The sequence below is a fragment of the Psittacula echo genome (genome assembly GCF_963264785.1).
Source record: "Psittacula echo genome assembly, chromosome: 4".
Classification (NCBI taxonomy): domain Eukaryota; kingdom Metazoa; phylum Chordata; class Aves; order Psittaciformes; family Psittacidae; genus Psittacula; species Psittacula echo.
This window is the reverse complement of record NC_137738.1, coordinates 46940248-46954052: the sequence shown is the minus strand read 5'-3', so window position 1 is coordinate 46954052 and position 13805 is coordinate 46940248.

Below are 13805 nucleotides of genomic sequence, written 5' to 3'. Positions count from 1 at the left end.
ACAGCTGCCACTTCATTTATCTTGCTGTCAGGAAGTAACTCTCCTACAGAGATAAGTTCAGAAGTGCTGGCTTGGGGTCTTTTGTGTCTCTCAGCTTGCAGAGAATATGTATGCTCATGTACAATAAATACATATCTATATTACATGTATATATGTTATTATATATACTACACAAGTATACCACAAATAAGTCATTTTTTGTACTGGTGTGTGTATACTGATGAATGTGTTCTCAATAGCCCTAAACTGTAGTTTGAGCTAGGAAGTGAGAGATATGCCTGTTTGTTTCAAAGGAAAAATATTTACTACTTATTTCTGTTCACACTGGGTATTCTGACTCAATAACAGAAATCTTGGCCTCAGTCTTACTGTAGAGTTATCTTCTGTGATAGCTTTCCTGAGCTCCCCCCTCATGAAGACGTGATGTATGTGTAGGTGATATGGTAAATCAGAAAGTCTTAAGCTTTCATTTCAGAAGGAATGTGATGCTGGGAGGTAATAAAACCTATTTTCCCATTTGCTTTGGGAAAAAGAACAGGTAAGTGAAGTACAACTTACTGAAAGTCTCCAAGTGTTATTTTTATATTAACTTCTCTATGCCAAAGGATATTTTGAAGACATGCTCATTATGTGACAAGCCATACCAGTGGCTTGTCGGCTACTAAGTTTATAGGGCAACAGACTCCAGTGGCTGGTCTTCCTTAGTCTGACCTTTTGCATGAAAGCAATAAATCAGCTAGCCTTCCATGTCTCTTGTATTGTCCCAAGCTCTTAGGAAAAGGATGGTTGAATAGGAAGAATTAGTGCTGCTGCATAAAATTCAGCATAATGGATCGATCATTAACCTTTTAAGTCTGGTATCCTGGCTTCTGCACTGGCCTACCATGGCTGCTTCAAGTAAGCAAAAATCTCCATGGTTAGCAGGGATGGTTTGTGCAGGGAAGGGGAAAGTTTTCCCGGACTGGAGCCATGAGAACAGGTTTTCTGCAAGGGCAGGTGGCACTGTGGCCACAGTGGAACGGCAGTGTAAAGTACATTATCCTCAGGAGCATAGACATGGACATGACATGTATACCTCCTCAGCGCAGTGGCGTAGTCCACACCTCATGAGCAAAGCTATGCAATCATTGTGACCAGGGTTGTACTATCCCATGGTGGCATCTAGATCTCTATCTGAGGTATGTGAGATACCTATAGCAATGTGCCTATGGGGATATGGAGCTCTGTATGGGCTGAAATACTTATGTGGTTAGCTTTTGGGGGTATTTTCAAGACCACCCTTCTAACAGCATCCAAACTAGCTAGTTTGAAGTCAGCATTAGAGTGCACACCTAAATGCTGATGCAGGACCTGCACTCATTTTGACTGCAGTGTTGACTTCAGTCTTTAGTGTATTTGAACAAGGATGTGTGCTTCATATGTGCAATTTGCTGTACCTTAGCCAATAACTTACAGGAGAAAAATACATCGCCACCTAAGAGGACAGTAGTATTAATATGCAGCACTCTGGTAGCTGATAATATTAGATACCCAGCTTACCATACCTTTGCGTATTCAGGACATCTGCAAGAACATGTATAGGGAGACCTACATTTTATAGGGAGACCCGAAGTCTCCTTTGCAGTGGCATCCAGAGACCTCAGCACCTAAAATATACTTGCTGTCCTGATTTAGGTAACTACATTCTGCCCCAGGTGTATGTTTACAGTGGACTCCTATTAAAATTGAAATTACATGTTGGAATTAAATGAAACTTCTAGTCCTCTGTGTGCTGTTTGGTCTGAAAGAGGTTGCTCAAAGGTACAACTCAATTCAATTGATTGGAACTTAACTCATAGGATGTGTTTCAGTGCTTGAAAGAATATTCCAGAGGACTCAGCTTGACAGGGCTTCCCACAAGAGAAAGCGGCTAGATGTAGACAAAGCTACTCGAGTGACAGTTAGATCAACCTCAAAAATGCCTATCAGCTAAGCATGATCTTAATTTCTGGTAATTTTGATGAGTCTGCACTGAAAGTGTGTGTCCATAAGGTAGTTCATCTCTATAAAATCCTAGACTTTATGGTCCAGGGCTTTAATTCATATCTTAGCAGCATCTCACACTGATCATTACAATGCTTTGTGTGTTGTCTTGCCATCTGCCTACAGGGAGAAATTATATTCCCATTGCATTAGACTGCTGGGATGATTTAAAACCATAAGAAAACACCTGAGAAGTTTTCTGCTTGATTGATGCTGTGATGTTTCCTCAAATATCAATAAAGGTTGAGAGTGTGTCAGTCTGAGCTGACTTTCACCTCACATTCACAATCTCATGGAAATCTCAAAATGGTATTTTGTACTTCCTCCTTTCTCACTGTGCATTTCTAACCAGCAGCAATGGTACAAGAAGGTGAAGTGACAGGCTGACTTTAAAGGAACTGAGAACAAGCATAAACTTGTTTCTAGCTGCGGTAACACCTCTTTTCAGCAAGTCACATGGCAAAGTGGAGCATTTACCAAAGGACCAAAGCTGGAGACTGACTGGACTGCTGAGAGTGCCCACTTCGGAGGTGATCAAGTATCCGGCCAGCTACCTGGCTGCCTGAATTGTGTGCATGTTCGCAAAACTCTCTATAAAACCTCTGGGCATGTATTTGGTACAGGTTTCTCTTTTAAAAATTATCTTATTCATGTCTAAGCCTGCCCTCCAGTGTTTATTATTCATAGAATCATAGAGTCATAGAATAGTTAGGGTTGGAAAGGACCTTAAGATCATCTAGTTCAAACCCCCCTGCCATGGGCAGGGACACCCCACACTAAACCATGTCACCCAAGGCCTCATCCAGTCTGGCCTTTATATTATATATTTATATTATATTATTGCCTTTATATGGTCCCCTGAGGTTTGTTTTCATCACACAGGAGGTATACTGTCACTTGCCCATCACCTGACATCTCTCACCTCAAGAAAACTTCTGTGCTAGGTACTATTTCTGGGCTACATTCAACACATGTCCTTACTTGTGTGGTTTTGCTGCTGTGGAAAAATTTTTACCAGTTTCACTAATAGATCTTTTAAATAGTAGCAAGCATCACAAGCATCAGAGTTTCACCAGTAATCTTCTGTCGTTGGCATGTGTACTCATAGTGTAACAGGTTTCACCCATGGGAAATCAGATTTTCAGCTTCTACATTTGCTTTGTGTACCGTTAATTTCAGCCTATCAGGGGAGGAGTTGAGGACCTAAGCTTGTCCCATAAAAAAGACTGAAAAACAGTTGGAGTGTCGACCGCGCTATATGGAGAAACTTCGTGAGGTTTCAAATTCACAGATCACCCACTGAAACTTCCTCACATGGACAAGGTGTGAGTGCCGAGAAACCAGAGGACTGTCACATTGTCAGCCCCGGAGGTTTGCAGTCGGTCAGGAGCGGGGATGTCGTCGCACTCCCCCTTCCGAGGAGATGCAGAAGTTCAAGAGGAAAACGAGGCACTTTGCCTCTTCGGGTACCTAAATGGCCGGATTTGAAATGGTCACGGCTTTCAAAGCAGGTTCTCAGTTTCAAGTGATAACGATTTTCAAGCTAATGCTTACACGTATCAGGTATTGCAAATAGCAAAATACTCTTATGTGGAGCAAGATCCTTTCTTCTGGAGACACCTAACTTCCTGTCTGCGTTCTGAAGAGGATTGCTAGTCATCACATGGCTTGTGTAAGCTTTGATCTAAACAAATCTGCCCTTTTGCCAGGGCTCCATGGGGCAGAGAGATAAATAGGATGAACACATTGCAACATTCAGCACTGCAGTATTCAGCACTGTAATATTTCATTTCTAGGCATCGTGCCTAGCACAGTGCACAGTATCAGGTGAAGTGCCTGACTTGCTGGGGAGGAGTCCCGCTGCGGTTACCATCTCTTTCATATTGCCATACTCCCACTCCGAAATCTTTCTGTGTCTTTCCTCCCTTGTTATAATCTGGCCTGCTGGTACTCCCGGACTGCTGCTTTCTTGCCCTTCTCTTGTCTTCCTGGCATGCTGAAGAACCTGGATGGAGCCTGAAGCTGTCCCTGCAGCAAGCTGCTGAGAGGGAAAGGCAGCAGTGGCTTCAAGTCATTTGGTACTTGTATCTCTATGTATTCTGACGCTTGGCATTTATGTCAGGACAGAAAGGAGAATTATGCATGAGGCAGTGGTGGGGATGTGAAACAACTTTGTCAGGTGCCAGCAGCCACACAAAAATTATTGCTTTTACTGTAGGTAATAATACCAAGTGTGGTTCACCTCCAGAAAACATTTCCTCCACTGGCAGAATGGGCATTGCCTGCTCATTTCTGTAGACTGCAGGTTTCTCACATAAGTAGTCGCAGCTCTTCTGCAGCCTTCTGCTCCTTTGTGTGTGAGGAGCTAAGTACTGTGCAAGGTAACAGTGAATAGCAAAACTAAATTCATATCAACATAAGGTGCATCAGAGTCAAAACTGCTGCTTCTTCATACAATTCCCTTCATACATTATAATGCCATTAATAGGAATCTGGTTTTATTTACAACAGAGGTTAAAAAGTCAGGATATAGCAGTGGTTAAAACACCTGAAGCTGTATGTTGAGGATCCACATTTTTGCTGGCCTTAGAAGTAAATGAGTGGCATTTTCTGCTGAAGAAGAGAACAGACTTTTTTTTTGTTTAGTGAAAACATCTTGCTGCTTTTTTAGTGTTTTCTTCCTCGTAGCAAAATAAGGGGTCCATCTTTAGTCATTGTAGGATGGACACAGAGAAAGGAACATCATGCTGCCAAGCCAGCCATTCTGTAACTTCCCACATCTTTTGAAATGCTGCCAAAATGGTTATTTCTCCTTAAAATGGCTTGGCACCTATAATTTAGGCTGACATGTTGACTGTGATGTTAACTCCATCATTATATTTATTGCAAAGGAATACTTACATTCAATTTTGGCATTCATGTATTAGTTTGGTAATTGGTTTTGAGTGATAGCCAGTGTCACAACAGTCTAGTATTTAAGGTCCTCAGAGAAAACAAGGTCCAGCTCCCTGCACTGCCTATGATCTTTCTAAGTAATCTTAGGAAATTGCCCAAAGGTGATTGAATGTCTCTATATTGTTACAGACACCTCTGAAGATCTTTATAGACCAGATTAGAGCTCTTCCCAATTTCATGTGGATACTGCAAAGATAAATACATTAAAGTTTTTAAGGCACTCTCAAACTAGGGGTATTTAGATGACTAATTCCCACTGGAATAGTTTGGAATAGTTTGGCGTCAATAGTCTCTGAATACTTTGTTCTTCACGGGAACGTTTCCATTTACCTTAGGAAACATGAGCTCTGCCAGCTGGCTTGCTGCATTAGATGACTGTGGTCTTTGTGGAGCTCCATGCTTCAAACTTTTCTCATAGCCCAAAAATAAGGTGCACCAAGTAATTCTGCGGAAGTCTTCCAGCTTGTGCAACTGATGGAACTGTGGTTGGTGAACCTCAGTTCACATCACCTTTTAAAGAAAAGCATAAAAAAACCTGGAAATGAAAAGAAACCTTTCCACAGCTGTTCTCTGGATAGGATGAGTTGTAGCTCTCTGGCGCTAGTTCTTGTGACTCTGTAAGTCCATACAAGAGGGAAAATTAGTACCAGGCATCACTAGAGGGAGCTGGCAATATTTTATTATGAAAGGCTTAGGGCATTTGCTGAGAAGAGAAAGGAGGGGTTCCAGTCAGTGACCAAATTACATAGCGAAAGAGGTACACAGTGACCACGCTCACAGTATATTTCATAGCTGTCTTTTCTGAAATGGCTGAAATTTTTAAAACTGCAATTCTCTCTGCAGGCTGGCGATGTCCTGCCTGCCTGCCTGTCACCTTGGCCAAGGGGACTTTCAGTCCAGATAGCTTATTCATTGCCACAGTTCTGGGAATTACTTTGTCTGCATGCTCGTTTTCCTCTGATTTCTTTTTCCCAAAGCATTAGTGATATGGGAAAGATTATTCATCTGAGTCACTATCATGGGATCATTTTTTGTAAAACAAAGACCTTTCTGGATGGCTGAAAGCCTAGAGGTTGGAGGCCTCCAAAAGCACAGATGTAGCTCTGTGCTCTCTCTCTCCCTAACCAGATGAGGCTTTTCGTTATACTAAGATGTGGAAATTACTCAGTTGTTCCTTATTGGAAGCAGTAGTTGGAAGCAATGGAAGGAGCCAGTGATGAGGCCCTGCTTATATATTTTCTCAGGTTACTTGTCCCTGTCCTCAGTCTGGGACTGAGACTTCTCTCTGCTCCTCAACGGGGGAGGGTGGGATAGTAGCAGATAGTTACAAAGCAATCAAGGCGTTGCATTACTACTCTCTTGCCACAATATGTCAGTATAATCCTATGTGTGATTCAGTCAGACTCTGTAGTTCCCTGATTTATTTAGAAAGGGTTGCCTTGGGATTTGGGATTTTGCTGTTGTTCTTTGCAGCTTCAGTTTTTTGCATCTGTAGAGAAACACTGTGTAGAAATGTATCTATCTTTTCTGAGAAAATAAAAGCAGACCTGTTTCAGGAACAAAAAAACCTACTTGAATTTGTTGCATGCCTCAGAACCAGTTTACACTTCAGAAATATTACTACTGATACAGTATGAATATTACTATTGATACAGTACATTCATTAACACAAACAGCTAGTTCTGTGTTCTGTGGTACCTGCTTGCAGGTTGCCAACCAGGTAACAAAGGTGTCATAACTTCCACTCCATTCTTTTGGCCCACTGGTTGGTCAAGTTTTGAAACACATTAGAAATTAATTTCATTGGCAGTGACATTTGGATTGTAAACACTAAACAGATTATTTTAATAATTATTATTCATAGAGGTACACCCTGTTTTGCACTATTCAGCAGATAGAATGAAATGCAGAGTGGGTAGTTAATACTCAGTTTGCTACATGGAAATCTCAGTAAGCTGTCTGAACCTCCATGATTATATAGCAGAAGTTTCTGTTGTTTTCTTTTTTCCTAGCCAGTGCAGCAAGGAAATGTGAAATTTGCAGGAAATTTGTGAAAGTCTGTGAAATTTGAGACATTTTTTGAAATTTGCAGGAACGCCTGCAGCAGGGAAGAGGCCTGACCCAAGGTGGGGGAGATTCTTTGGGTTTATGTCAATGTGATACTGATACATCAGTATCTGTTACTGAAATCACAGGGGTGTAATTAATAAGAAGCAGAATGTGATCGACGCAACCTCAACTTCTGATGTGGCTATCCCTCTTAGGACTGAAGGCTGTGTAGAGCAACATCTTTCTTACCTTCTGCCTTGGATCATGGGTGTATGCTGCTTTCCAGGAGGGTTACTGAATTATTCAGCTTTCAGAGAAATAACAGTAATTGGAATACGAGTTCTGACTGGATGTGTTGGATAAAAGTTGATCAGAGCTGTCAAGGAAAATTTCCATTCCTGTCCTACTCTAGGAAATTTAGACATAGCATTGGATATCTTACAGCATGGAAAATGAAGGACACAGATTTTTCACCACAGAGAAAAGAAAGTTGTTTTGGGTTTGCTTTTTTTCCTTGAAACCCATAATGTTATGAAAGATATTTTGATAAGTGTGAGGTTTTTTTCTCAGTAAAATTCCAATTTTTCATTAGAAATATTTGTCTGGGAAGTGTTTTTATAGATCCTATTCACTTGTAGTGCTGGGGCTTATGGAAAATCTACTGAAGCTCTCTGCTTTTCAGTTTGCCCTCCCTGTTTGGCTCATTTTGCCACCTTACCTCATAGTATGACTGGCTACCATTGGACATTGAGAGGTCATATATCTGGCCACAGTTTACAAGGTGTTGAGATCACCAATACACAGCTCTTTCCTTTGGTCATGTTGATGGCCTATCTCTAAAATGTTACTTTTCCTACTTTATCTGGAAGTAGCAGGATTGTTTTTGTTGTAATGGTCAGTCACGGTAAAATGAACAACATAATGTTTCTTTAGATGGTTGCTGGTAATACGAGCGCTGTCTTTAATATACAGCATGTACAAAAAATAGGGAAAAAATTCTTTCCCAGCCTAAGCCATTTTGGCCAGTTTTATTCCAATGCATCACAGGTACTGTGTTTGCCCACATTAAAGGAGTGCACATCTCTTGCTTGATTGTGGCTCTGCTTCATTTTTGAGGTGGTAGCACAGCTTACAAAGCAAGGAGGCACATGCCTGGAATATATACAATAACAGATCTTCCTGTGTCTCTCAGCTGGATTTCTTGCTTTGGAGAATCCTCCTCAGCTATTCCCACTGCTTCTGCTTGACCCCAGCCTCTTCTGTTTCAAAACTTGAGGACACAAAGTACATTGCACTTTATGTCATTGTGTTTAGATAGATATCTATCTAGACACAATGACATAGAAATCTATCTTTTTGTGGAAAACAACTTCAAAGAGCAAATTGGCAGGAGATGATGGCCTTGTGCATTCAGGGATGGTCTTGTCTCTAAAGTGCAGAGACATCAATTTGATAGATGGAACACTCAGCGGATAAAGAACTGGCTGGATGGCTGCATGCAGAGAGTTGTGGTCAATGGCTCTACGTCCAGCTGGAGACCAGTAACAAGTGGTGTCCCTCAGGGATCGGTGTTGGGACCGGTCTTGTTCAACATCTTTGTCAGTGACATGGACAGTGGGATTGAGTGCGCCCTCAGCAAGTTTGCTGATGACACCAAGCTGTGTGGTTTGGTTGATACGCCGGAGGGAAGGGATGCCATCCAGAGGGACCTTGAAATGCTTGTGAGGTGGGCTGATGCCAACCTTATGAAGTTTAACCGTGACAAGTGCAAGGTCCTACACCTGGGTCAGAGCAATCCCAGGCACAGCTACAGGTTGGGCAGAGAAGAGATTCAGAGCAGCCCTGCGGAGAAGGACTTGGGGGTGTTGGTCGATGAGAAAATGAACATGAGCTGTCTTCAGTGTGCACTCGCAGCCCAGAAAGCCAACCGTATCCTGGGCTGCATCAAGAGGAGCGTGACCAGCAGGTCGAAGGAGGTGATCCTGCCCCTCTACTCTGCTCTCGTGAGAGCTCACTTGAAGTATTGTGTGCAGTTCTGGTGTCCTCAACATAAAAAGGACATGGAACTGTTGGAACAAGTCCAGAGGAGGGCCACGAGGATGATCAGGGGACTGGAGCACCTCCTGTATGAAGATAGGCTGAGAAAGTTGGGGCTGTTCAGTCTGGAGAAGAGAAGGCTGCGTGGAGACCTCATAGCAGCCTTCCAGTATGTGAAGGGGGCCTACAAAGATGCTGGAGAGGGAGTCTTCACTAGGGACTGTAGTGATAGGACAAGGGGTAAAGGGTTAAAACATAAACAGGGGAAGTTTAGATTGGATCTAAGGAAGAAATTCTTTACCGTGAGGGTGGTGAGGCACTGGAATGGGTTGCCCATGGAGGTTGTGAATGCTCCATCCTTGGCGGTGTTCAAGGCCAGGTTGGATGAGGCCTTGGGTGACATGGTTTAGTGTGAGGTGTCCCTGCCCATGGCAGGGGAGTTGGAACTAGATGATCTTAAGGTCCTTTCCAACCCTGACTATTCTATGATTCTATGATTATGATACATCTTGTTGTGCAGCTGAAAGAATTCAACTTATTTAATCTTCTTCTGTAGTTTTGGCATACTTTTTTGTGATATTTATCAGAATGGAGCATTATTTCCACAGGTGAATCAGCTTCAAGAAGATATTCAGAATAAACATGCTATCAAGCAGTACCAAACTGAGATCACTTTCAGTTTCTGCAGTCTCTTCACTTCCCTTGATTTAATCATTTGGGGAATTGAATTTTATATATATATATATATATATATATATATATATATTTTATTTTATTCTCCCTTGGAAGCATTTTATAAAAGATTCTGAAAGGAAGTTGCAAAGCAGACTGTAACTTTTGTGATGATGAACACCGGTGTAATTTCTTTCCCTCCGCTTCTCTGCAGAAGTACCTTTGTTTTGTGTCCTGCGTCCTTTGTGGTGAAGTAGTCTCAGGACTTTGGATTTTATTTTAGTCTTTCTTCTGTATTACTAGACAGATTTTACACATTAGTATCTTTGATTTTTGTAGCAAAAATTGAAATCCATAGAAAATCCATAGATACCCTCATCTATTTTCAATTAATTCCCTGCAGTTTGGAATATTTGATAATGTCTGATAGATCTGTGGCAGAAGTAATGTCAATTCACAACAGCACCCCATCCCTCGGCCATGAGAGCAGTTCTTAGCTGCGATCAAGTCATGCAAGTAAATAAACCTCAAGTCCACACCTGATTAGAGCAGATATATGGGAGATACGAACAGGACTGGCCAGATGCTAGACCATATGATAAACACTGAGGATCATGGCATCATATAAAACTGAGCATTTATATGGTACAGCTGGCTATGCATAATCTTCTAATTCATAAGGCTGGAGCATCTGGTCCATTGCTGTTGTTCCATCAGCTTTACCAGAGCCTTGTTCTTGAATTTCTGGTAGCTGAATACTGCTCTTCTGAGTGCCAGTGGAATGGGAAGTTAAAGCCATCTACAGTGGGAGATAAGCTCTTATGCCATCCTACAGATAAGAAAATGCTTGGCCACTGTCATGAAAGAAAGAAAGGTAGGCCCTTGTGGGATGGGGTCCACTTCAAGCAAAGGTCAGAAACTGCGAACTCTAAAAGATATAATACCTATTTCTCATTGGCAGGACCCTCGGCTGGCCAGATGGGATATGGAGTCTGGCCAGATGAGGCAATTGCAACAGGCCCTGCCCATGACTGCAGGTATCCCCCAGTGAGGTGGCAGGTGAGGGCTTAACAAATAGGTTGCACAAGTCCCACTTCCGTTACACTGCTTGATCTTCCCCACTCTATGCAATAGCCCTAGAAGCCTGCATCTATTTCTCTCTTTCCTGAATCAAACCCAAAAACTGGCATTTGGCATTTTGTTAGAAAATGCCTTCTCTGTAACTGAAAAAACAAGAAAAGGGTGTTTTCAGCTGGGTCTTGCAAACTTATGGCCAGAAGGAGTCAAGCCAACACTGTAAGGGTGTCCTGCACTGAGTGGTGTTCATGTGCGCCAACCACTGAGGAGCCCTGTGCTAGCCCAGGCAGCTCTGGAGGGGTGGACCCACAGCAGATAGTCTCATTGTGTCCACGGGAAGAAGGTGAAGGAGGGCTGAAGCTCACTTTTCCAGGTATTTCCAAAATAACTTGCTTGCAGAAAAGCCCTAGCTGTAGTTTGGAGAGCTCTTCCTCCGTTCCACCCTCATGGACACTTAAGCAGCTGTGCAGCATGCAGGCTAAGGCACAGAGAAGCTGTTTTCAAAAGCTACAGCATTACTAGGGCTATCTAGAAGCTGTGGGTGCAGACCACCCAGCCAGTATATGCTACAAAGAAGTACCTCTCCCTTCAGGAGCCCCATCTTGCAAGCCCAGTGGAGCATGCCACTACTGCTGATGCAGAGAAAAAAATACACCACCAGTCATTTTACCAAACCCTCCCTCAGTAAAATTACATGTCAGAGCAGAGCTGAAAGGAAATATGCATTTCAAATGGGAAGAGAAAATTAGCTTTTGAAGAACATCATGATTGGTAATGATGAATCCTGGTACCATCAGAATGGAAGTGCATTGTTCCTGCAAGTCTTGTGCTGCTTTCTGTAAGCCTGCATTGTTGCTGAAGATGTGAAATCTGATTAGCAAACATAACAGTGTGAGACTTCTTCAGACCTTTTATTGTTTTTCCTAGTATACATGCTACACATTTTTTATAATTTTATCAAATTGAAAAACTTTCAGGTTTCCAGCTTCTCTCTAGATCCATAGCATGGCAGCTGCTGTCCTTCTAGCCAGGTCTGAACACTTCAGGTACTCCTATGGCTCTGCTTCTTCTTTTTTCTTCTTTTTTTTTTTTCCATGTCTTCTATAAGATCTGAGAACCCTAACCAGTTTCATCCTCTGCATCTGACATAGGTACAGTACCTGGCATTGTCAGAGTCTGTTCTCTGACTAGGGTGAGTAGATGTTACTTTAAACTCCATCATTGTGTAACAACAGCAACATGAACTGCCCTTTAGGAAAGAAGTGAATTTGAGAAAGAACTCGAATTACTACAGATAATGTTTTCAGGCTGTGATAACCCACAAGCGGCTGAAGTCATTACTGCTGAAATATAAGGCTATTTCTTAATATTTTGCATGGATTATTTTATTGTGGTTCTGTCCAGTGCAAGAGGGGTGGCAGAGCAGTGCTGGATCTAAGACTTGTCATAGCACTAGGTACTATACAGAGATTTAATAAGCCCTGCTTCCAAAAAAACCCTGATCTAAATTAAGAAACTGTGGGATATGGGATGGGTAAAACAGCTGGAAAAAATGGGAAAGAAGCAAAAAAGGGAAGCGTGGTTAAAGCAACCTGGGTTTAAGGACTAGGTATGTGCACACATCTAGACACCTGCAAACCTAGTCATTCAAACATGTCATGTGTTACAATCAGGTGGTGGAAATATTTAATATGTAAAGCCCTCTTTTGTTTTGGTAAAGGCTGACCAGCATTCACTTACTGAAGCAGAACCTCCTCGCAAACGCCTACTGCCAGCATCCTGATGCAGCTCTCAGCAGCGCTGCCTCCAAGTGAGGTGTTAGTGACAGACTATGAAAAATGCTTTGGATGTGGCTTAAGTGAACTCCAAGTCTGTTACTTACACTGAACTGATCCACCTTTGTGCATGTTAATTAAGGGAAATGTGGATTATGTAGCAAGGGGCTCCTTGTTTTCCCAGGGCTTGCTTTGCCCTCTTTGCTCACTCCCACTTCCCTTCATTTAATTTGCAATAAAAGAATGTGGTTAAGTATTAAGATTCTCATTACTTATGGACCTTGCAAATCTGAAAAAGCCACTTCACCTCTTCATCCTGGTGTGGCTTAGTGGGTACCTACCTAGACCTTGCCCAAGAATTCTTTTCCCTTGTGAGATGAAGACTACTAGAAATCACAAATGATGGCCAGCATTTGTTCATCATTTACTGAAATATAGGTCTCTTCCCTTTAACTTCCTGTCACTGACTAAAAGCGTTTATCTTTTCTTTTTCAGTTTAAATGAGCTCCTGCCTAATCACATATTGGTGTCACTATCAGTTATGTTGAGGGTACTATGAAGACATTGTGAGCATGGGATATACTCCTGTACTGTACAGTTCTCATTTTAAAGAAAAGACACTTTTTTCATCTTTTGTTGCCACCTTTGTTCTAGAAGAAATAAAATATCTGAAACTTATATTTTATAAATTGTATTTTGATTCCAAGGCTTAGAACAGAAAATCTCCAGGAACAATCTTCAGAATACTTTCACAACTGCTTTTTGAATATTTTTCTTAATATTGCAAAACTGTTTCTTTTGTAAATGCAAATGCATACTATGTAAATTGTAATATAGGGCATACAAAAAAACTTGGCCTTTTTGTAGCGTAAAATGATTGTGATGAATCAAATCCTTTTATGCAGCAAAAGTTTGTTTAAAAAGGAGCCAAGTATGTATTCCGGGCATGGACTACAGATGTTGATTTACAGCTGAATCTGTGATGGGAGGCATCTTCTGCTGTTACGCTTGTATCTGGAAAGAGAAGGAGAATTGCTGCTGGAATGCACATATTTAAACTGGACAGCATTCAATTTAACCAAAAATGCAACACATGCCATTTGCCTGCATCTCTCCTATACCTCCTGTACCAGCTCTAACCTGAGCTTTCAGCATTTTACAGAACTGGGAAAGCAAGCAAAAATGCAGGAGTATCATCTAGAAACTGACTCTCTCCTT